The sequence below is a fragment of the Varanus komodoensis genome, unplaced genomic scaffold (genome assembly GCF_004798865.1).
Source record: "Varanus komodoensis strain SLA01 unplaced genomic scaffold, ASM479886v1 scaffold9, whole genome shotgun sequence".
Classification (NCBI taxonomy): Eukaryota; Metazoa; Chordata; class Lepidosauria; order Squamata; family Varanidae; genus Varanus; species Varanus komodoensis.
Genome location: NW_025336598.1, coordinates 3,377,297 through 3,400,054, shown reverse-complemented (window position 1 = coordinate 3,400,054; position 22,758 = coordinate 3,377,297). Strand labels below are relative to the sequence as shown.

Here is a 22,758-nt window from a genome sequence, read left to right as displayed (position 1 = left end):
TTAAGAAGCAAAGTGAATTATTTTCATTCAGTTTCAATGAAAAAATTAAATGATTGTCTGAAAAAGTCAGAAGTACATAGTTTAACATCAGGTGTTAGTACAGGAAAATTTATCAGAGCAAATATATGTTAAATTGTTCAAGTCTTTATGCCACCTTCAAGTTTTCATGAGATAGTTGAACTTTAATTTGCACCAAGTCAAATATTATTATATAGCTCAGCCTTGTATATATATAATCATGGAGAGAAGGGTGATCAGACACCCCACCACCAGCACAACATGTGAGTGTATGCCCATATTCTTTATTAAGCAGAGAGAGAGGGTGAGAGGTGGATAAAGAATGTTCACCTTACTTATCTGAGAAATGCTGAGAAAATGCAGTAGAATGCTGAGAGACTAATGGCTGGAAGTTGTCATGTGGAAGCTACTATATGCGTACCTGCTTTACTTCAAAATATTCTAAAGTAAATTTGTCATAATTTCAGACATTTCCAGGTACCCTTCTGGTATGGTTGGGACCTCCCCCCACAATCCCTTCATCGTAAGGCCCTTCAGTCAAATAACAATTCAAATCAGCTGTTTAATGATAGAATGACCAAAATAACTTTCCTCAATGTTCAAAAGAAAACTCAACATTTGTATACGAATATAAGTTATGTATATTTAGAGAAGCAATCAATTCTTTCATCTGATTGTACTAAAACCTGGGGCTGCCAGAGTATTCTCCTTTCTTCTCAGTGAAGAAAATACTGCACAGTGCTATCTTGAGGTAACAATTATTTACTCTGAGTGAACAGATACACTGCAAACTATGGCTTCTTCTGTTTAATTGTATATTGCTTTAACATGGTTTCATGGTAAAAGGAATGGCATACTATCCTTGGTTGTTTTTTCTAAGTTCCTTATTGCATGAAAGTTCAAAACAAATTATTCAGTAAACTAAATATGGGCCAAAAGTATATATTCTCTGCATATTATAATAGGTTTTTCATTACTCCATATTATATAACTTGAAGATTGGAGGAGTGTCCCTTTCAAGATAAAACAGAACAGCTCTGTACTGAAAATAGAGAAGGAAATTGACTGACAGTAAGCTCTGGGCCATCCCAATTGAAATTTTGAAATCAATTTCTATGATATGACATTGAATCAAATCTAGTGCAATGCTTTGTTTGTATGTAAGACACTGTCAGTTTTTTATGTCTATATGAATTGTAGCCAAAATATGTAGTAAACAAGGAACTGGGTGTGTGTATTCCATCAGAAATCTTGGAAACTTCACAGTTGTAGTCCCATATATCTAGAAGAGGACATTGAATCCCATCTTGTGCAATGCATACTCAGGACAAAATTCATCATGAATTGCAGTTCCTTATATTTTCTAGCATATTTTTTCTGTAATTCTTATGAGTACTTGCCACAGTGCCTTGCATTCAAAGAAAACAAAGTTGGATGCAATCCAGTACCAGTTTGTAAAGGATACTCTATTGGATGCACTGGTCTTTTAATAGGGCTGGGACAGAGCATATTGTGGGATTCATACTTGTAGTTCACTGTGTGTAACTATTTTATGGGATTATTTTATGCATACTGAACAAACATTCCAGCTTTCACTGGAAATTTTGTTTATCCTGAAGGAGATAGTACCTCAGCCATGGTAAGTTATATGATATCCAAAGCTTATTTGTGGGTATAGGAATATTTTAGGTTCTTGACTCAACTTGGTTTCAAACTTGTGCATTTAAGAAACTAGGAATAATTAACAAATTTCAGCATAGCCTTAAAAGTAAGCAAGGAAGATTTCTTCATGTAATATCTTGTCTTAAACATGTAATTTCTTCACTAATGTATTAACATTAAGGGATATAAGTATACTGAAAGGAAAGGCTATAGAGAATAGCTGTAAAAGGGCACAGTTCCATTTTTCTGCTCAGTCAAATAGAAGAATTCATGCTTGTTCAATCTCTTTGAGAAACAGATGTCTATTCCACTGTAACTTTTCAACTGGTAAATAATTGTGGTCTGTTTGTATTTTGCAATGAATCATGAGGGAGGCTGCAGATGGTGTGAAGGCTGCAGCTGTGCAGATGTAGAAAGAGCTGGGAGAAGGCTGGAGTACCCAGTGGGGGGGGGGGGGGGGGCGGAATGGCATTCCAGTACATGAGAGGGAGAAAACAGCTGAGAGAGAAGATTGACACAAGGGGGAGAAGAGTAAATTGAGCTGAAGGATATTGAAGTACTGGTATGAATGGGGATAATAGACATTGATTATGCTAGATATTGAGGACCTAAGACAGAAAGATTTGCTTTACAAATTAATGTACTACATAAATTAAGAAATTTCACAGTTCACTAAGAGTTCATTCATATATGCTTGAGGACATCTTTTTACCCAAATAATTCCCTGAGTCTGGATTCAGATGAAAATTCAACATGTGCAGGTGTTTTAAGGATTCTGTATACCTAGAAAGTGTGGTCACAATCTAAGGAGGTGATATGGAGGAGAGATTGAATTTCACTGTTTCTATTATTACTAGTATTATTATTATTATTATTATTATTATTATTATTATTAATTTTGCACCTATGCCCACTATTGGTACTTAAGTTGTAATGTTTTACAATATTAAAAACTTACACAATTAAAACATTAATGGAAATACACAGAAGTTAAGCTATAATTAAATCAAGTAGAGTATTAAAATTATATAAGTAACAAATTAGAACAGCAATAACAAGAATATATACAGTAAAAAAAAATACAGAAAACGGAACTAGAGCAAGGTAATTTCTGTTGCTGCAGTTCTTAATACTGGAGATACAAACAGTGATTTCATTCTTCAGTACTGGGCATGTCTGTTGCAGAGACAGCAGGGAAAGCTCTGATAATGCATGCAAGTCCTTATCATCCTTGCATGCATGTCTCAACTTTTCTGTTTAGAAACGTATTTTAGAAACTTTAGATGGCTTTCCCAGATCCAAATCACTAGTCCATCTGGATGGATGTTATCATGTCTCTATTAGATTTTAGTAATAATGGAAAATGAGCAGGATATTAAACAGGCGTGAAATATAATTGTACTGATCAGTTATGTTTGAAAGGAGGTAAGAGCTAGGAATGGATAAACAAGCAGGAGGTCAAGAACTATTTTGCAGAGAATCACATAAGATGAATGAAATAAAACTCCTAGGGAGGAATGAAGAATGTTTCAAGAAGTAATCGCTAAATAGAGAAACTAGGTAAACCTGTGATTCAGCATAGTTTGAAGACTAAAGCATAGATTTTAAGGCTAATCAGAGAAAATGTATCTCTTTTTACATATCAAACAGAAAGCTTTACTTGAATCTTTGATAAAACTAGTGTTTTTGTCTTAGGGTCAATAGTCCTAAATGAGAAGTGAATATTTAACTACTCTTTCAAGGGCGGTCAGTAATCTCTGTTTATTAGAACATGAGATCAGAGAGATAAAAACAACTCCAGAGAGCTATACTCTTTCCAGTGCCAGTACTCAGTCTATAAATTTAACAGACTACAGTAAAAAATAGCATACCTTGAATAACCAGTAAGAAAAATTGGTACTGTGGTACCTCAGCTCACAAACACCTCAGTTCACAATCAAATTGGGTCGCAAACAGAAATTTTGGAAAAATTTCGCCTTAGTTCACGAACTCCGTATTGGGTGACGACCACGATTGCGGGCATGTTCCTGCACGAACACGACTGCGACCATCTTCGCTGCCCGAATACTCCAAACAATGACCTTCTCCCCATCCACAATGAGGGGGAGCCATGGGGATGCGCTCACCTCCATTGAGGCCTTCTCAGCTCTCTGTAGCCACCCCACTTCTGAGCTGGAGAAAGGCCACCTCATAATCTCCAGGAGGGGGAGCAGGAGGCCGGAGAGGTGAGTGCAGGACAGCTCCCTGGCCGGGAGTGGGCCGTGAAGAGGGAAGTAATAGCTGCTTTCCATGGGCCGAGGAGAGGGACGGAGCCGCGGCTGGCTGAGTGCTGCACCTCCTGCCTCTCCCTGCCACGGGGGGAAGAAGCACAGTGGCTGCTCAGCGGCGGTGGCTTTCCCTGAGATGGCTGCGGCGGAGATGCAGGAGCCGCAGCCCTACTTTCGTTCCACTCGGGTCCCGGGCTCGGTGAGGTGGCCATGGCTTGGCCTGCAGCCTGTGGACATGGCTCATACTGTATTTTTGTGGTTAAAAAAATACATATTTGTTTATTTAAAACTTTTATATGCTGTTCTTTAAGGATTAACCTTATTTACATTGAATCTTATGGGCAAATTTGACTTGTTCACAACCAGTACGGGTCGCGACCAGAATCATGGAAAAAATTAAGTTTGTGACCCAAGGTACCACTGTATATCCTCTTGGATATAGACTGTGCCTACCAAAATATATGCCAGAATTGCTGTGTATTCTGCTTGTGGAAAAAGTATGTGCTTTCAAAAGATATTTGCTCACATTAGGAGTGATTTATTGTGGGTAATCTCAGCATCACCAGTGTTTCAATAGTGTTAATAGGCTATAAGTCTATATCTCTATGAGTCTGTTGTTGTTAGTCGCAAAGTCATGTCCAACCCATTGCAACCCCATGGAAAACATTCCTCCAAGCTTCCTGTCCTCCACCATCCCCCGGAGTCCACTTAAGCTCACACCAACTGCTTCAGTGACTCCATCCAGCCACCGCTTCCTCTGCTGTCCCCTTCTTCTTTTGCCATCTATTGTTCCCAGCATTAGGCTTTTCTCCAGGGAGTCCTTCCTTCTCAATAGGTGGCCAAAGTATTTGAGTTTCATCTTCAATATCTGGCCTTCTAAAGAGCAGTCAGGGTTGATGATCTCTAGGACTGACCAGTTTGATTGCCTTGCAGTCCAAGGGCCTTGCAGGAGTCTCCTCCAGCACCGCAATTCAAAGGCCTCCATTCTTCAGTGCTCAGCCTTCCTTATGGTCCAATTTTCACAGCCATACATGCAACTGGGAAAACCATAGCCTTGACTATACGCACTGTTGTTGGCAGGGTGATGTCTCTGCTTTTTAGTATGCTGTCTAGATTTGCCACAGCTTTCCTCCCCAGGAACAAGCGTCTTTTAATTTTTTGGGTGCAGTCCCCATCTGCGGTGATCTTGGAGCCCAGGAAAATAAAATCTGTCCCTCCCTCCATTTCTTCCCCATCTATTTTCCAGGAAGTGAAAGGACCGGATGCTATGATCTTAGTTTTCTTGATGTTGAGTTTCAAGCCAACTTTTGCACTCTCCTCCTTCACCCACATCAAGAGGCTCTTTAGCTCCTCTTCACTTTCTGCCATGAGAGTGGTATCATCTGCATATCTGAGGTTGTTGATATTTCTCCCAGCAATCTTAATTCCAACTGGTGATTCATCTAGCCCCACCTTTCTCATGATGTGCTCTGCATATAAGTTAAATAGACGGGGCAATAGTATACAGCCCTGCCGAACTCCTTTCTCAATTTTGAACCAATCAGTGGTTCCGTGTCCAGTTCTCACTGTTGCTTCTTGAGCTGCATATAGGTTTCTTAAGAGACAAATAAGATGGTCAGGTACTCCCATCTCTTTAAGAACCTGCCACAATTTGTTGTGATCCACACAATCAAAGGCTTTAGCATAATCAATGAAGCAGAAGTAGATGTTCTCGTGGAGCTCCCTAGCTTTCTCCATGATCCAGCATATGTTGGCAATTTGATCTCTTAGTTCCTCTCCCTATTCGAAATCCTGCCTGTGCTTCTGGTAGTTCTTGGTCCACATACTGCTGGAGCCTAGCTTGTAGGATTTTGAGTATAACTTTGCTAGCATGTGAAATGAGTGCAATGGTATGGTAGTTTGAACATTCTTTGGCATTGCCTTTCTTTGGGATCGGAATGTAAACTGACCTTTTCCAATCCTGTGGCCACTGTTGAGTTTTCCAAATTTGCTGGCGTATTGAGTGTAGCACTTTTACTGCATCGTCTTTTAGGATTTTGAATAGCTCAGCTGGAATACTGTCACCTCCACTATCTTTGTTGTTGTTCAGACTTCCTAAGGCCCATTTGACTTCACATTCCAGGGTGTCTGGCTCGAGGTCAGTGACCACCCCATTGTGGTTATCAGGGATTTTAAGCTCTTTCTTTTATAGTTCCTCTGTGTAATCTTGCCACCTCTTCTTAATCTCTTCTGCCTCTGTTAAGTCCCTGCCATTTTGGTCCTTTATCATACCCATCTTTGCATGAAACGTTCCCTTCATATCTCCAATTTCCTTGAAGAGATCTCTGGTCCTTCCTATTCTATTGTTTTCTTCTATTTGTTTGCACTGTTCATTTAAGAAAGCATTCTTATCTCTTCTAGCTATTCTCTGAAATTCTGCATTCAATTGGGTGTATCTTTCTCTTTCTCCCTTGCCTTTCGCTTCCCTTCTTTCATCAGCTATTTGTAAAGCTTTCTTAGACAGCCATTTTGCTTTCTTGCATTTCTTTTTCTTTGGGATGGTTTTAGTTGCTACCTCTTGTACAATGTTGCGTACCTCTGTCCATAGTTCTTCAGGCACTCTGTCTATCAGATCTAATTCCTGAAATCTATTTGTCACCTCTACTGTATATTCATCAGGGATATGATTTAGGTCATACCTGAGTGGCCTAGTGCTTTTCCCTACTTTCTTCAATTTAAGCCTAAATTTTGCAACAAGAAGCTCATGATAAACTGAAACTCAATCCAGATAAGACGGAGGTTCTGTTGGTGGGTGATTCGTACTCCTGGGTAGGTGACTTGGGCCTTGCCCTGGACGGGGTGGCACTCCCTCGAAAGGACAGGGTCTGCAGCTTGGGAGTGCTTCTTGATCCAGAGCTGTCCTTAGAAGTTCAAGTGACAGCGGTGGCGAGGAGCACTTTCCTTCAGCTTTGGCTAATTCATCAGCTGCGTCCCTACCTGGAGGAAGATTGCCTAGCAACAGTAAGACACACATTGGTTACTTCCCGGTTGGCTTTCTGTAACGTGCTTTACATGGGGCTGCCCTTGAAGACAGTCTGGATACTTCAGATGGTTCAAAACAGAACTGCCAGGATGCTGTCGGGGACTGGGCGTTACTCTCATATAACCCCAGTCCTCTATCAGCTCCATTGGCTTCCCATCGAAGTCCGGGCTCAATTCAAGGTGCTAGTTATTACCTATAAAACCCAAAATGGCTTGGGACCAGGATACCTAAATGAACGCCTTTTTTCTGTATTTGCCCTCCCGCCCCCTGATTTCAGCAGCAGAAGCCCTCCTCCGGGAACCCTCTGTGAAAGATATTAGGAGATGGAGTAACCAGAGGAGGGCCTTCTCTCCGGTAGTGCCCCGTCTATGGAATGCACACCCGAGAGAGGTCTGCCTGGTGCCATCATTATATGTTTTTCGGTGCCAGGTTAAGACCTTTTTATTTAATCAATATTGTAATAAGTTTTAATATTGAATTTTATTATCATATTTTAATTGCAGCCAGAGTGGGCCGTCAATTTATTTATATTATATTGTTATGTATTTTGGAATGTTATTTGTGTAAGCTGCCCTGAGGCTCTCGCAAAGGATGGCATACAAATATCTTAAATAAATAAACAAATAAATAAATGATCTGAGCCAGTCAGCTCCTGCTCTAGGTTTTACTGACTGTATAGAGCAGGGGTCTCAAACTCACGGCCTGCGGACCAATTGCCAGGGTGGGCGGGGCACGGGGGAGGGGCCCTGCATCCTGCAAAGCGCCGGCGTTGCCCGGGCCGGTCGTGGGATGAGCGGCCCACCACCACCGCGGTGGTGGAATACTTGATGCGGCCCAGCCTCGCCCAGACTCTACTTCCAGCGGCCCCCAGGTAAGTTGAGTTTGAGACCCCTGGTATAGAGCTTCTCCATCTTTGGCTGCAGAGCACATAGTCAATCTGATTTCTGTGTTGACTATCCGGTGATGTCCATGTGTACAGTCATCTCTTGGGTTGTAATTTCTACTTCTTTCTGTAGAAATAACACAGGGAGGGAGGGAGGGGAGGGAGGATCGATTTTGAGTTAGAAGTTTTCTGCTGAATTTCCTGTAATGTCTTTATTCTGCCTGCTGCTGTGGAACTTTGAGCAGCAAATGACTTAACTTTGGATGATCTGACTCACCTGGCCAGGGCTGTGGGGCATTAGAGGGTGGTGACTTGCAAGGACTACCCCTTGAGCACATGCAAGATGAGATTTGCAGTATATGACAGGGTTCTTATCTGTACTCTTCTTTCTCAAGATTTGGCACACACTTTTATTGTAGACCAAGTGACATCAAATATTTAAGATACATTTATATTGTGATGCCTGTAAGACCCTGAGACTTATGGGCATCTATGAATAGTGGGAGAAGCAATGTGTGTGAATGTCACCACCTTAACCTCCTGCCCCACACATTTTCTAGACTGTGGAATTTATCCCCTACCCCCACCCCCAATCTAGTTGAGGCATGAGGGAAAAGAAAGGCTGGAGAGGGCTCAATATAACTTGTATCCTGGCCTCTCCAATCTTCTCCCTTCTCAGTGATTTTTTTCCCCTTTTCACTTTTACTATGCTGATCTTGGAGAGTTCAGCTGGTGCAGTTCTTCCTCCATTAGCTGCAAGGGAGAGGGAAAAGAGAGATGGAGTGTAGATTCCCAGCCCTGAGAATCAGAGTGCTGACTCCAACTTGGTTCTGGGAATCCATTTTCCTGTGTTCTCTCAGGCAATGGCTAGGGTGCTTAGATAACTTCCTCTCGCTGCAGATTTTTAAAACCTATCTACTGATTTCTATATAGTTCCACATCCAAACAAATTTCAGAACAATGAACAGTCGAAACATAAACTTGAATAAATGTGGCCCTACTTTTCCTAACTACTCATGCCAGTCTGTCCATTCTCTGTTTACAAAGCTCTAAAATTAACTATTGTAACTGATCAGTATAGCAGTTTCAGGCTATAACTTGCACAGTTTTTGCTTATTTTAGGCCCCAGAAAATAATGGGAAGTGAGCCATGATATAATAAAATGGTTTATGGAAGCATCATGAAAAAGATAAAAAACTAACAGTACAAAAATACATATAACTTACATGAAATAAAACTTGTTTTTCCCCCAGATTTCACTTAAAGGGAAGAAAATAACTCCTGGAGTACTGAGCTCTGATCTTTTGGTCTTTAAAATGTGTCATAGAGACAATATGCAATAATCATAGAGGCAAAAGTAGTTGCTTATACATTTCAAAATTATTAAAAGATCAGTGCACATTTTCATGTGAAAGTCACTATCTTTTTCTTATGTGCTAACTTTAAAGTTAATGTTTATATACAGTGCTAAGAAAACAACCTTAGAATGCCCAGCTGCCTATTAATGTTTTTTACCAATGTGGATAAACTATCTCTTGCCTTTGTGACACTTGAGCTTACATTAGATATATCTTCAGTCTCACTTGCAGGATTAGAAAACTTTTCCCATTTTCACAGTTCTGGCACATGTCATATCCTCGTATGGCAGGATAGCCCAGAGGCCTGACAGGAACACCTTCCAATATGAAATACTATATGCTTACAGTGGCAATGATCACAGTGTCTTCAATATATTATGTGATGTAGGGCTTTCTGTCATATGCTTTCTTCTGAAGAAATACCCTGTAACTGGTGAGCATGATGGTGGGCCCTAGTGGGCTCACTTCAACAGATTGAACTAATTATATGTTAGCTTTACATTATTTAAGCCACAACCAGGTTTGAATATCACAAAGCAATCTACACTTGGGCTGCTTGGAAGTAGCATATGTGTATTGAAAGTGATTCATGCACAGCTTGCAACTTGCCAAATCATGAGTTCATCCACAACTGGCCATTCTTACATGTGAATTGGTTCAGTGCTTCATTGCTTGTTTGCTGTTTTTGCTGTGATGTGCCTAAGGCATGTTCTTTTCTGGATATAAAGTAAAGTAAAGGAAAACATTTTGTAACCACACAATAACATTTTGGTAATGAAACTTGACCATAAATGGTGCACATATTTTTGAAGTACAAGACAAGTTGATTTTTTTAAGGTAAAGTGTTTCCCATGGTCAGTAAAAGCATCACCCTCATTTTCAGATGTCACTTGCAAATGCCTTTTGTCTTTCTTTTGCTATCAATGACCCTTGTTAAATCACACCCTTTAAATGTATAGAATACAGTTCAAGATGCTTTACCTCATAGTCTAGGCTACAGTAATGTTTCGGGAGTCAGTAATTTTACCTTTTCTGAGTTCTTCTTTTCTGTTAACCTCACAACTTATAGCTGTAGTAATGCTATATGGATACATGTTTCCTTGTGTCACACTTTCATATCTTAAAAGCCACTTCATAAGTGCCTTTTTAGATGAATACCTAAGTCAGTTTAAGTAAAGTGCAAGTGCAATGTTAGTCAGGTTTTATTTCTAGCCTATGACTATTTTAATATAAATTGTAGAACAGGATGAATAGATGGGTGAGAAAATTAATGAAAATTAATATATAAAATATAATATATGAAATAAATATAGAAAACTATAGGAGTATAATTCACCATTCATGGTCTGAATACAACAAATGATACATGTATAAGTGATATCAGAACCGATTTGCCAGAACTGGCTGCAGTTCTCTGTTGAATATATGTGGTGACAAACAGCTCTAGTTATTTTAATCCTTTCATGAAGGTTTATAGGAAATTGTTACTGCTGGTACATTAGCAGAGGGAAATATATCAAAGGCCAACTGTCAAATGTTAATCTGGACCCAGGAGCTCTAGGTGGAAAACAAATAGCCACTTTAATTTTGTTCTGCAAAAAAGGGAATAATAGCAAGCTATCATGAACAGCAATGGTTGTGAAGAAAAACAGTGTGCAAGTCTATGCATATATTCACATTAATACCTCACTTTTCCTTCATTCAGAAACATCCCAGCCAAGTTAGAGAAACAGAGAAACTTAACAGCAACTATCAGAAACTGCCCAAGAGAAAAGAACATTTGTAATCTGGATACAAAGATGATGCTAACTGAATTTTCTTAGGAAACATGTATCAAAGATTGAGGTACCATGATTGAGAAAGCCCTGTTTCCTATACATCCACTTCACTTCTGAAAGGGGATATATCTGAGGCAGAACCTCCACTGATTATCTCAGTGGAGGGAAAGGGTTCACTTAAGGGAGGACAGTCATTCAGATACTTAAGCTGCTTGGGAGTCTTAAAGGACAAACTAAGAGTTTGAATTGAATCCAGGACATAAATTGGGACCAGTGTAGCTATTTTAAGATTGATGTGGTCATGCTACCGTACTTGGTGTAGCTTGAATACTTTTCAAAAGAAGCCCCATATATTATGGCAATTTAGGCTTGATGTTACAGGAGCATCAGTCATTAAGGCAAGGACTTCTTTACCAAGGAGAAGTATTTACGTACACACTGTAAAAGAATCAAAATTCCTCTTCCAGAGGCATCTGTTCTTAAGCCAGGAGAGAGAGTAGTCCCGTCCAGTACATCTAAAATCTTGATAGGTAAATTATTCATGAACTGTACATTCATCATACATAGATTCATTCAGTTTACAGCTATAGACTGACTGCCTGACTGCCTGACTGCCTGACTTTATTTCAGTCAAACACCAACTCCGTTCAAAAAATACATAGATTAAAAAAGTAAATACATGAAACATTATCTATATTAAAACCCCACTCAGATTAACAAATGCTTCAGCACAATATCATCAGTCATCTTAAATTGGTGACAATTCCAGACTTGGTCCTTGTTCAACTAGGTAGAGCCGCAGTCCCCCAGGATCCGTCTTCAGACACCCATCGTGGCCGCGAAGATTTTGGCTACACTATATGTTATTGTTGGGTTAGTGTCAGACAGCAATATATAAATATACTGTTGTTCCGTGCAGCCTGGGAAGCAATTCATCAGTGGGGAAATGAGTGCAGTGCGAATATCCCTGTAGAATGTGCACCTCAACAGGACGTGCTCTGTGGTTTCTATCTGTTCCATACCACAGGGACAGTTTACAGCTATTGTTCAATTTATTGCCAACTTTCCCCACCTCAGGAACAATAGACTTTTTAAAAGCTTCCATTGGTGCCATGGGAAGATTATTTAAAAACCTGAATGATGTGAGGAAATGTGTACAAATTGAAAGTATAGGTGTATAGATATAGGTATAGAGAGAGAGTATGAAAGAATGCGCACTCAAATCAAATTGTGTGGTCATCACAGATGTAAAGCTGGTAATCCTAAATTCAGTTACACATGTTTGATTCTGTTCGAGTAGATAGTTTCCTGTAATTTCATGAGAATTATAATCAAACAAAAATGGGTATTGTCTCATTCTTAGACTTCATGATTGACCAATTAGCTGTATGATGCAGTTGTCTATAATATAATATGGCTAAGTGATTATATTTCCTCTTTTGTACCATAAACCATATTCAGAAGTGTTGCAGGGTTGGGAGGGAGTGACTTCTTCAGGAAATGTTGCTGTTCAAATGTAAGTAAAAGCAATTATATGCATCTTTCAGTGTGGGTATTATTTTTGATGGGGCGATATTTAGTTTTGTTCTGTACCTATCTATGTCAGAGGTCTTTCACTCAGAATTGTGGGCTTTTATTCCTTTGCCCTATGTAGCTGCTGCTTCTTCCCCAAATTTACATGCGTGTAGATTTTAAGGCATCTGACAAAGTTGTTAAGAAGTGTTGCAGTTTAGGGAAAGGAAGCAAAAGTTCAGCAGCGCATTGTGCAAGATTTATCAAAACCAGGATCTTATCACCTTCTGTGCAAATAGAATGGCAGTAGAAGCATCAAATATGAAGTTAATAAGACACTGGTATGATTACTACAGAGGATAAGTCTAAGGAGCAAACTACAAGTTACAAGCAAGTATAAGCTTTTAAAAATTTTGGAAAGTAGTATTGAAGTGTTCTCTGCAGAGGATTGGCACAGTGGGGGTTTTCTGCTCTGGTTTGCTTTGTCAGCTTTTTCTCTTCCTGCAGGATTCCAGATTCATATTTGCTATATATACAGTAACTGCACATTTGAAACCCATCTCCTGCTCAAAATCAAAGCCTGACAGCTTTGATTTTTTAAAGTATGCCCTGCTGTTTGTCCCTGAAGGAAGAGCTCCTCTAGGATGGAATATAATTTTGCTCACCATTAGGGAAAGCCTTTACCCTCCAAATGGGCTTAACGGTTACCTTGTCAATGTAGACGGTTTGACCGCACTACTTGGACTTTGTGTTGTGTACCCATGGATCTGAGTGGGATTAATCTTTAGCCATAGCTAGTACATTTTCCTATTATTAAATGATAATAGGAGGAATTTCTTTCGGTATCTTTTTTAAAGACATGATGTAACTATAAATCAATCATTTCCCTCTTGTTTGATGGAGAAACTATGTTTTAATAGTAATGAGTTACAGTGCAACATAACATGCCTCCTTGTTTAGTACATTTCTGAATGCCTACATTGATGCAGACATCTGTAAATGACTATATAATATCTGACATACTATTTTCAGTTTATTAAACAGATCTTATAAGAATATTAATAGCTCTTAAAACATCCTTTGTAATACCTTAATTGGAATTATTAACATATGAGTATAAATGGAGCATACAAAGAGTGAAATTCAGTATAGAGACTTACACTAGTTTTTCATGGGCCAAATGGTTTCTATTCATCTGAGGGTTATTAATTTTATTGAAGGTATTAACTTCTTATGTTCCTTTGTCAAGTTTTTCTAGAAAAACCTTTTCTGAAACATGCTGCATAAAGGGAATAAAATAATTGAATCTCACTTTAAAGTACCAGAGTTGTACTGAAATTTTTTTGGGCACAAAGTTTAGTTTAGAATACATTGTGCCCAAAGTATTCCGTACTTTATTATGAAGACATTGGAAAAGTGTACGTTATTGATGATGATGATTTATTTCTATACCACCCCACAACCAAAGCTCCCTGAGCAGTAAATATGAAGCTGTGCAATGTGCTAGGAATGGTTCCAGATAGACAGCTCCTAACACTAGTAATGAGAAGGCACTGTACAGCTGTTATTTTTCTCCTAAGAAAAATAATCCCTCCTAGTAATCACATACACCCACAAGTGTATTTGATTAAGCAATAGCCATCTATTGCAATAGTTCAAAGGTGAGTGTGGGTGCTTCATGTAGCAAAAAATGGTACCTGTTTAGCTGCAAGAGTTCACTGTCTGCAGGATTTGGGGAAATCTGAACTGTGCAGAAGTTCCTCCCAACACCCCCAAGCTAGGTGAAAACCCAGTGAGGAAGTGTTGGTTTACATCTGTTGCTAAAGTTGGAATGAATAAGTTCAAGTAAAAAAATATATTGTTAACTATGTTAAGAATAAATGCTTCAATGATATGGATTGTGCTGAACTCAGCCTACCAAGAGGTCTCCCTGGGAGGAGGCCTGAGGGCAAAGCAACCCCAAGAGGAGGAGAGGAGGTATGTTCTTCTGCATCTCCTGCCCTGTTCCCACCGTCTCCAGAACCCCTGTTAAGTGGTATTGAGGGAAATGTGGCAGGGCAGGGCACGCCAAGCAACTCTGTGCTCCAAGAAGGATGGAAGCTTTGCTTCCTTGAGCAGTTCCTTCTCCCAACATGCACTGCCTCCACAACCCCCGTGGTGGAGCCAGCTGAACTGATCAAGACTGAATACATATGCTTAAATGCTAACTTTTTGGTCAATCTGTGTCTGTGTGTGAAAGTTCACTTAATGATATCTTTGTAAAAAATTGCCATAACATATAGTTAATTGTGCAATAGTATACATGTGTACTCAGAAATAAGCTTCACTAGGATTTATTCCTATCTAACTGCAGACAGGATTGCAACCTGAAGGACACTATGCAATGTATTAGCTTGTAACCATCCAAACTCAGAGGATCATGAGCATCCAATTGATGAGCATCCAACAGAGGCAAGGATTGCCCTTGAACTTCTCCCAGTCTGTAAAAAGGCAAAGATGGCTGATTTCAGCCATCTCTGTCTTTTGCCCTTGCTTGCAAGGGGGAATGGCTGGGCATTGCTGTGATTCTTGATATTTAGTGAAGCTCTTCTTCTCTCCACCCCTGGACTACACCTCCCTGCCCAGCATTGGCTCAGGAGTTACTTTTGTGAATTTGGAGCATGGACAACACAAAAAAGGCAGGTTGCTTACCTGTAACTGTCATTCTTCGAGTGGCCATCTGTGCATTCACACATTATGGATGCTGCGCCTGTGCAGTGCCTGTTGCCTGGAAGATTAAACAGCTTTAATGGTTTTGGTAGAAACTCCGCACCCTCCCCCTCTTAGTATAAAGGGGCAGAGTGCCCGCCTTTTCCCCAGTCAGCTGGAGACCATCCGTTTGCCCCCAAGTGGAGAGAGTCGGTAAGGAATTTGACTCATAGGAAAATATTAGCAAAAATTAGTAGGCAAAAAAGAGGAGTATACATGTAATATGTATATATGAAAAAAGGCGCGCGCGCGCACACACACACACACACACACACACACACATATGTTATCATATGGAAAAAACAGAATGAATGTAATACCCAGTCACCGACACCGAGTGGGGCCTGTGGGCGGGTTGCACAGATGGTCACTCAAAGAACGACAGTTACAGGTAAGCAAGCTGCCTTTCTTCATCGTGGCCTCTGTGCATCACACATTATGGGTGACTAGTAAGCTTACCACACCTAGAGGTGGGATGGTGTTGTCACTGGAAAACTGAAGAGAGGACGGCTCAGCCAAAGGAACAATCTTGTCTGGCCCTGATGTCCAAGCGGTAGTGCCTTGCAAAGGTGCACAGGGTGGACCATGTAGCTGCTCTGCAGATATCTTGTAAGGAAATCCCTGCTCAGAGGGCTGAGGAAGCAGCGACAGCTCTGGTGGAGTGTCCCTTTGGAGTAATAGGCAGATCCAACTTGGAAAGATTATAGGCCAGTTGATCGTCTCAACAATTCTCTTTGAGAGTCTCTGAGAACTGACTGGCAGACCCCTGTCATGTTCAGAGTTTTTGACTAAGAGTCATTTATACTTTCTAAAGGATTTGGTCCGGCATTGATAGAAGGCTAAGCATCAATGGACATCTAAAGTATGTAAGAATCATTCGATCAGTGTTGATGGAGCCAGAAAAAAGACTGACAGAAGAATGACTTGGTACAGATGGAAGGAAGTCTCAATTTTAGTCAGGAAACTTGGATCGATGTGAAGGACTATCTTTTCCTTATGGAAGTGATGGTATGGCGGGTCAACGCAGAGAGCACACAGTTCACCAGCCTGTCTAGCTGAAGTAACTGCCACCAGGAAGGCAGTTTTCTAGGAGAGAAGACGAAGGTCCATTGTAACCAGTGGCTCAAAAGGGGGTTTGGTAAGAGCTTGAAGAACAACAGAGAGGCTCCAAGTTGGGACTACCGACCAGGTTGGTGGGTGGAGGTTTTGTAGACATTGCAGGAATTGACAGACAAGATAATGTGAGTATACAGTTGAGTCTCCAATGCATCCTCTATGGTGTGAGAAAGCAGCAATGTACACCTTAACGTAGGATGGTTTAAGACCTCCTTGGTGAAGTGAGAGTAAAAAGTGGAGGATATTTTCAATGGTGGCAGATTCAGGCTGAAAATGATGCATAGCAGCAAAGGAGGTGAAATGTTTCCATTTGGCACTGTAGGAATGACATGTGGTCAGTTATAGTGCAGACTGGAGAATAAATTCAATGTCAGGATGAAAAGTCATTGGATTCGAGGAAGGCATTGGTACTGATGTCAAAGTCAAAGGCAATACAGGTGCGGACAGAGACAGTGCTGAAGATGTAGGTGGAGAGGCCAGTGTCATTCCCGACGACGAGAGGTGAGTCGAATCTGAGGAAAACATTGGTACCGATGTAGAAGAGAGAATCAATGGACAAGCCAAGCCGTGAAGTTCAGGGACTGTAGATCTGGATGTTGGATGGCACCATGTTCCCAAGTGAGAAGATGAGGGACTTGAGGTAGGTGAAAGAAATTGTTTTGAGATAGTTGGAGAAGAGTGGGGAACCAGGGCTGTCAGGGCCACCATGGAGTGATGAGAATTCCACAAGCACCGTCTTGGCAAATCTTGGCAATTGTTTTTGTTATTAACGGTATCGGTGGGAAGGCATAGAAGAATTTGTTCTCCCACGATACCATGAGAGCATCTCTCACCGAGTTCATGCTGATTCCTGCTCAAGAACAATACATCGTGCAGACAGTGTTGTTGTGGGTTGCAAACAAGTCTATGTCTGGTGTGCCCCAACACTGAAACAGGCGAAGACAGACTTGGCAATCTAGTTCCCACTCGTGATTGGTCGACATATGTCTGCTCAGGATATTGGCTTCTTCGTTGTCAGTATCTGCAAGATGTACAGCTTGTAGAACGATTCTGTGTGAGATGCATCAGTTCCATATGTGAATGGTGAGATTCGCCAATGATACCAACTTCGTGCTGCCTTGTTTGTTCAGATAGAAAACAGTCACTATTTTGTTGGATGCTATCTGGATCGTGTGAACCTGGAGGATGGGTTGGAACAAGTGAAACACTTTGAAGACTGCCAGCAATTCAAGGAAATTAATATGTCTAGTGGTCTCATGGCTTGCCAGGTGCCCTGGATCTGAAGGGACGTACAGTGGGCCCCCTATCCAGTCATGGAAGCATCAGTATAGACGGTCATCCTCGGATGAGGTAGACAGAACAGGACTCCACAGAAAAGGTTAGTCGATCATCCACCAAGACAAGGTGTGGAGTACCAAGCGCGGAGGTTGAAGCACTCAGCTTGGTCGATCACGGTCTGGGTGGAAATTGCAATTGAACCAAAGTTGTAAAGGTCTCGTTTGCAATCTCGCATTTGGAACCACTGCCACCAGGGATGCCATATGTCCAACTATTTGCTGAATGGAGTATGCAGAGAATCTTGTCGGGTGATGATGTTCTGGATAGAAGAAATCAGTCTCTTTTGTCGATCCCAAGGTAGGAAGGCTCATGTGTGTACCGAGTCCAGATGTGCTCAGAAGAAGTTGATAACTTGAGAAGGAACGAGGCATGATTTCTCAGTATTAATACATAGTCCCAGACTATCAAGGAGGGAGCAGATTGTATGGATGGAGGCTAAGAGGTCATCCTTAGAAGAGGAGACTATAAGCCAATTGTCCAAGTAAGGGTAAACGTGGATACCCTGAAGGTGAAGGTGGGCACAAACAGGAGCCATGCACTTGGTGAATACTCGTGGAGTGGTAGTGAGGCCAAAGGGGAGCACATTATATTCGAAGGTGTTGGAGCCGACAGTGAACTGAAGAAGGCACCTATGAGCAGGATGGATGGTAATATGAAAATAAGTGTCCTTTAAGTTCAAGGATGTGAACCAATCCTCTCTCCTGAGCAATGGAAGAATGTTCTGGAGTGTGGTCATCCTGAATTTTTTGGGTTTTATACATTTATTGACACCACGCAAGTTCAATATCGGGCATAGTCCACCATCACGCTTCGGTATGGTAAAGTAGAAATGGTGCAATCCTTCGGAGAGGCTAACTTGACAAATCTCACCTTTACAAAGCAGCTGAGACACTTCATCCTGGAGTGTCAGGGAGGCTGCCATATAATGGATCAGTCCAGCAGGTGGAATGGTCTCAAACTTGATTTTGTATCTGTGCTCTACGATGGCAAGAACCCACTTATCAGATATGATAGACTCCCAGATGGAGAGTCAACTTTGCAGTCAATTCCCAAAAGAAAGAGGGGAAGGTGGGTTGGAGGTGAGAAGAGAGGTTCACATGTGTCCTCAGCGAAGGTGTTTGTCAGAATCAGGTTGGCACCTGGGCTGTTGGAATAGAGGCGCAATCCGCTGACGGTTGCGCTGTTGTCTTTGGCCATATTACTGGCACCCAGATGGATATGGTGGTTGGTAAAGCTGATAGCGGTATTGAGATCTTCCCCAAGGCCGCTTATGCCTTTGTTGAGACAGAGTCTCCATACATGGTGCTGTAAGACAGACCTTCTGAATGTTTTTCAGCTTGTCATCTGTCCTGGCACTGAACAGGCTGGAACCATCGAAAGGCATATTCTCTACATGCTGCTTGGTTTCCTGTGGAAGATTCCCAGATCTTAACTAGGCATGTCTGTGAAGCGTGATGGCACCGACAAGACTTTGAGAATCACAATCAACATGATGCCTCACCGTGTTGAGCTGCTGCCTGGAGAGCTACAATGCCTCCCCGATGAATAGACAGGCCAGTTCCTTTTGCTGGAATGGGAAGAATGCAGCAAGGAACTTGATTTTCTGCCAGATAAAGAATTGATAACAGGCCATGGTGGCCTTGTAGTTCAAGATGCAAAGATCGAGTCCCATGGCGACATAGATGCTGTGAGACAACATATCAATCTTCCTGCCTTCTTTATCCACTGGAGTGGAATGTTCCATGTTCCTTGTTTTGAGATCCTTGAGAGTATTCGATGACAATTGGATTCGGTTGAGGATGTTTCAACAGGAAAGGGATATCCTTTTCCCGAACTTTGTACATCCCCTCAAGGCATCTGGAGGTAGGATGAGGATGGCTAGACATCCTCATCGAGGTATCAGGTATCAGTCATCGCCAGGTATAAGTCATCGCATGCTTGAGTGTGGTAATATATGGCAGGGCGATAGATGAAGAGTCTTGGGTCAATATGCTGCTGAACGTCTATCTCCAGAGACTTGGTCATGTGGGAGAGTAACTCAGAGAAGGTTCCCTGAGAGTCACCTGGAGACCCAGGGCCCTGGGTGGAGATGACCACAACTGGAGATGTAGATGCCTCTTTAGAATAGTCTGAGTCCGAGATGTAAGGTGGACTGGACAAGGATCCTCCAGGAGACATGAAGGGGTCAGCGAGTGCTGCAGCGAAGGTCGACGGTGCATCTCTCGACATGGAGTGTGGCGAAGAGTGACAAGGACGCAGCATCAGATGCGGGTAGTACCCACATGGGGGATAGTAGTCCCATGGGTAAGGCCAGTCGAAGCAGTCAGGATCGAATTCCCTGTAAGGAAGGGGAACACAGTGCTGCGACGGCTGCAGAACCAGAGGAGGAGGTGGTAAGAGGGACAAGGGGCATTGGGGTGCCCTCAGAGATCCCTCCGGAGATAAGTGAACCACAGGCTTAGGTGTTGGAGATCTCACAGGCGGTTCTTCAATTCCCGGTTGAGGAGAAGATCCATGGATCTCTCTGTCAAACACAGAGCCTCTTGCTGCCGCATCAGGACTGAAGTGCAGCAAAGTTATAACCCTTGGAGGTGATGCTGGAAGGGTCACCTGCATCAAGGACTGACAGCTCGGGGCTTTGATTGGAACTGAGGTTGGGACCAGGACTGGGATGGAGGTTGGCTCCAAGCGGGGTGGCTTGTCATGTTTCTTCTGCCAATGCTCGGGCTTATCGGGTTTGTCCTTCTTGGATCATTTGGACTTCTTTTCCTTATGCTTACACAGAGGAGGGCTAGAGGAACGCTTTCCATCCTTAGTGAGTGGACCCCCATTGGATGGTTTGGCAGATCAGGGTTTAGATGGTCCCACAGCTACAGAGGAGTTGGCCTCAGCCAAGACCTGCTTCATGGTGACCAAGGCTTGGTCCCATAACAACATGCACAGCCTATTTTCATTATTTTTCTGTCCCTGTCTTGTAAAAGACTGGCAATGGCTGCACTTATCTGTCCTGTGGGCTTCCCTAAGACAAGTGGCACAGGTTGTGAGGATCAGTGGGGGACATTTTAGCCCCACACTGTGAACACTTACAAAAAGCTGCCCACTGAGCCATTGGGAGATGAAAAAGAAGACACAGTGAGCGTAATAACTTGGAGAAGAAGGATGAAAGAAGGGTTTTTTAATATATATATTTGGGAAGGGGATAGGGTAGGGGTTGGGGGGGTTAAAAAAACCAGAGTAATAGGACCAGGACGAACTGGGATAGAGAATAACTATACATGAAAGAAGAATGAAGACAAGAAAAGAGCTTCTTAACCAGATCTAGCGATAACAGCAGAGACCAAAAGAGCCTGAGGCACAGCGAAATGGCCAGCACTCTGCCCCTTTATAGTAAGGGGGCAGAGGAGGTGGAGTTCCCACCAAAACCCTTAAAGCTGTTTAATCTTCCTGGCAACAGGCTTTGTGCAGGCGCAGCACCCATAATGTGTGATGCACAGAGGCCACGATGAAGAACATCCACTTTAATTGCAAGGATGGGGGAGGGCACTTTACATTCAGAGTCTCAGATGCAACCTAGGAACCCATTTCTAAGGTCAGAGCTAGGACTAACAGAAGGTGGCATATGCAAGTCTCAGCTAAAACCAAGAGTGTTTTTAACAGCTGTTTTATTTATATGAAAATGTATGCTGTTTTAGTTATAATTCATATCAGTTAAGGTTTCTTTTAAAATCTGATGACATTTCCTATAGTCTCTTTCCTGATCACCCACTTAGTAGAGAGGTGAAGGATCACAACAATAGTCCTTCCATCATGAAAATTAATGCATGGAGCTGTAATGGCTCATAAGATGGATTTATGCTTTAGAATCTTTAATGCTGGATTTGTACATATTAAGAAAACAAAAATCATGTCCACAGAAAAATTGCAGAACCTCACTGTTCATAATGAAAACATCAGAATTGTGTAGGATTTCCCATACCTCAGCTCAGTTATCAACTCAAAGGGAGATTGCAACCATGGAATTTGAAGAAGACTGAAGCTTGGACGTGCAGCAGTGAACTAGAAAATATGAAGTGTTTTACTGGAGACCAAGGTCAAGATCATCCAAACTATTGTATTCCCAGTCACAGTATAGGTATGAAAGATGAACAGTGAAGAAAGTGACAAGAAGAACACTGGGGCATTTGAAACATGGTGCTGGAGGAGAGCTTTGTTGAATACCCTGGACCAACAGAAAGATAAACAAGTGGATCCTAGATCAAATCAGATCAAAATGGAGGCTGTTATACTTGGACACATCAGGAGAAGGTAAGATTCACTGGAGAAGACAATCATGCTAGGGAAAGTTAAAGACAGAAGACAAAAGGGAATACCAAATATGAGATGGATTGAATCTATGAAGGAAGCCACAGTCTTGAACTTGGAAGAGCTGAATGGAACTGTCATGGACAGGACAAATTGGATGTATTTCATTCATAGGGTTGCCATAAGTCAGAGACAACCCGATGGCACATAAAACAGGAAGGCAGGCAGACTGACACACATACACACCCCCTTTAAAACAGGAGTTTGGGAACTTCTGTATGCATGCAAACAACATGCTCTTGTTATTACATGTCCTTGTCTTGTTGTTGTTGTTAGTCGTGAAGTCGTGTCCGACCCATCATGACCCCATGGACAACATTCCTCCAGGTCTTCCTGTCCTCCACCATCCCCCGGAGTCCACTCAAGCTCACACCAACTGCTTCAGTGACTCCATCTATTCACCTCATTCTCTGCCGTCCCCGTCTGCTTTTGCCATCGATTGTTCCCAGCATTAGACTCTTCTCCAGGGAGTCCTTCCTTCTCATTAGGTGGCCAAAGTATTTGAGTTTGCAAGGAAGTGAAAGGACCGGATGCCATGATCTTAGTTTTCTTAATGTTGAGTTTCAAGCCAACATTTGCACTCTCCTCCTTCACCCGCATCAAGAGGCTCTTTAGTTCCTCTTCACTTTCTGCCATGAGAGTGGTATCATCAACAACCTCAGATATGCAGATGATACCACTCTCATGGCAGAAA

The 22,758-nt window shown here is 41.8% G+C and overlaps 1 protein-coding gene across 15 annotated transcripts in view; it reads left to right on the top strand.

The window, feature by feature from the left end:
* Window positions 1-22,758, top strand: part of PPARA (peroxisome proliferator activated receptor alpha) — a 60,124-nt gene that overhangs the window by 12,766 nt on the left and 24,600 nt on the right. For 2 of the 15 annotated variants that reach the window (XM_044417776.1, XM_044417770.1), the window contains exon 2: window positions 21,824-22,007. The exons of the other annotated variants lie outside the window; for them this stretch is intronic. The gene's annotated coding sequence lies outside the window, so the exon portion shown is untranslated. The remainder of the gene's footprint in view (window positions 1-21,823; window positions 22,008-22,758) is intronic. 15 annotated transcript variants of the gene reach the window in all.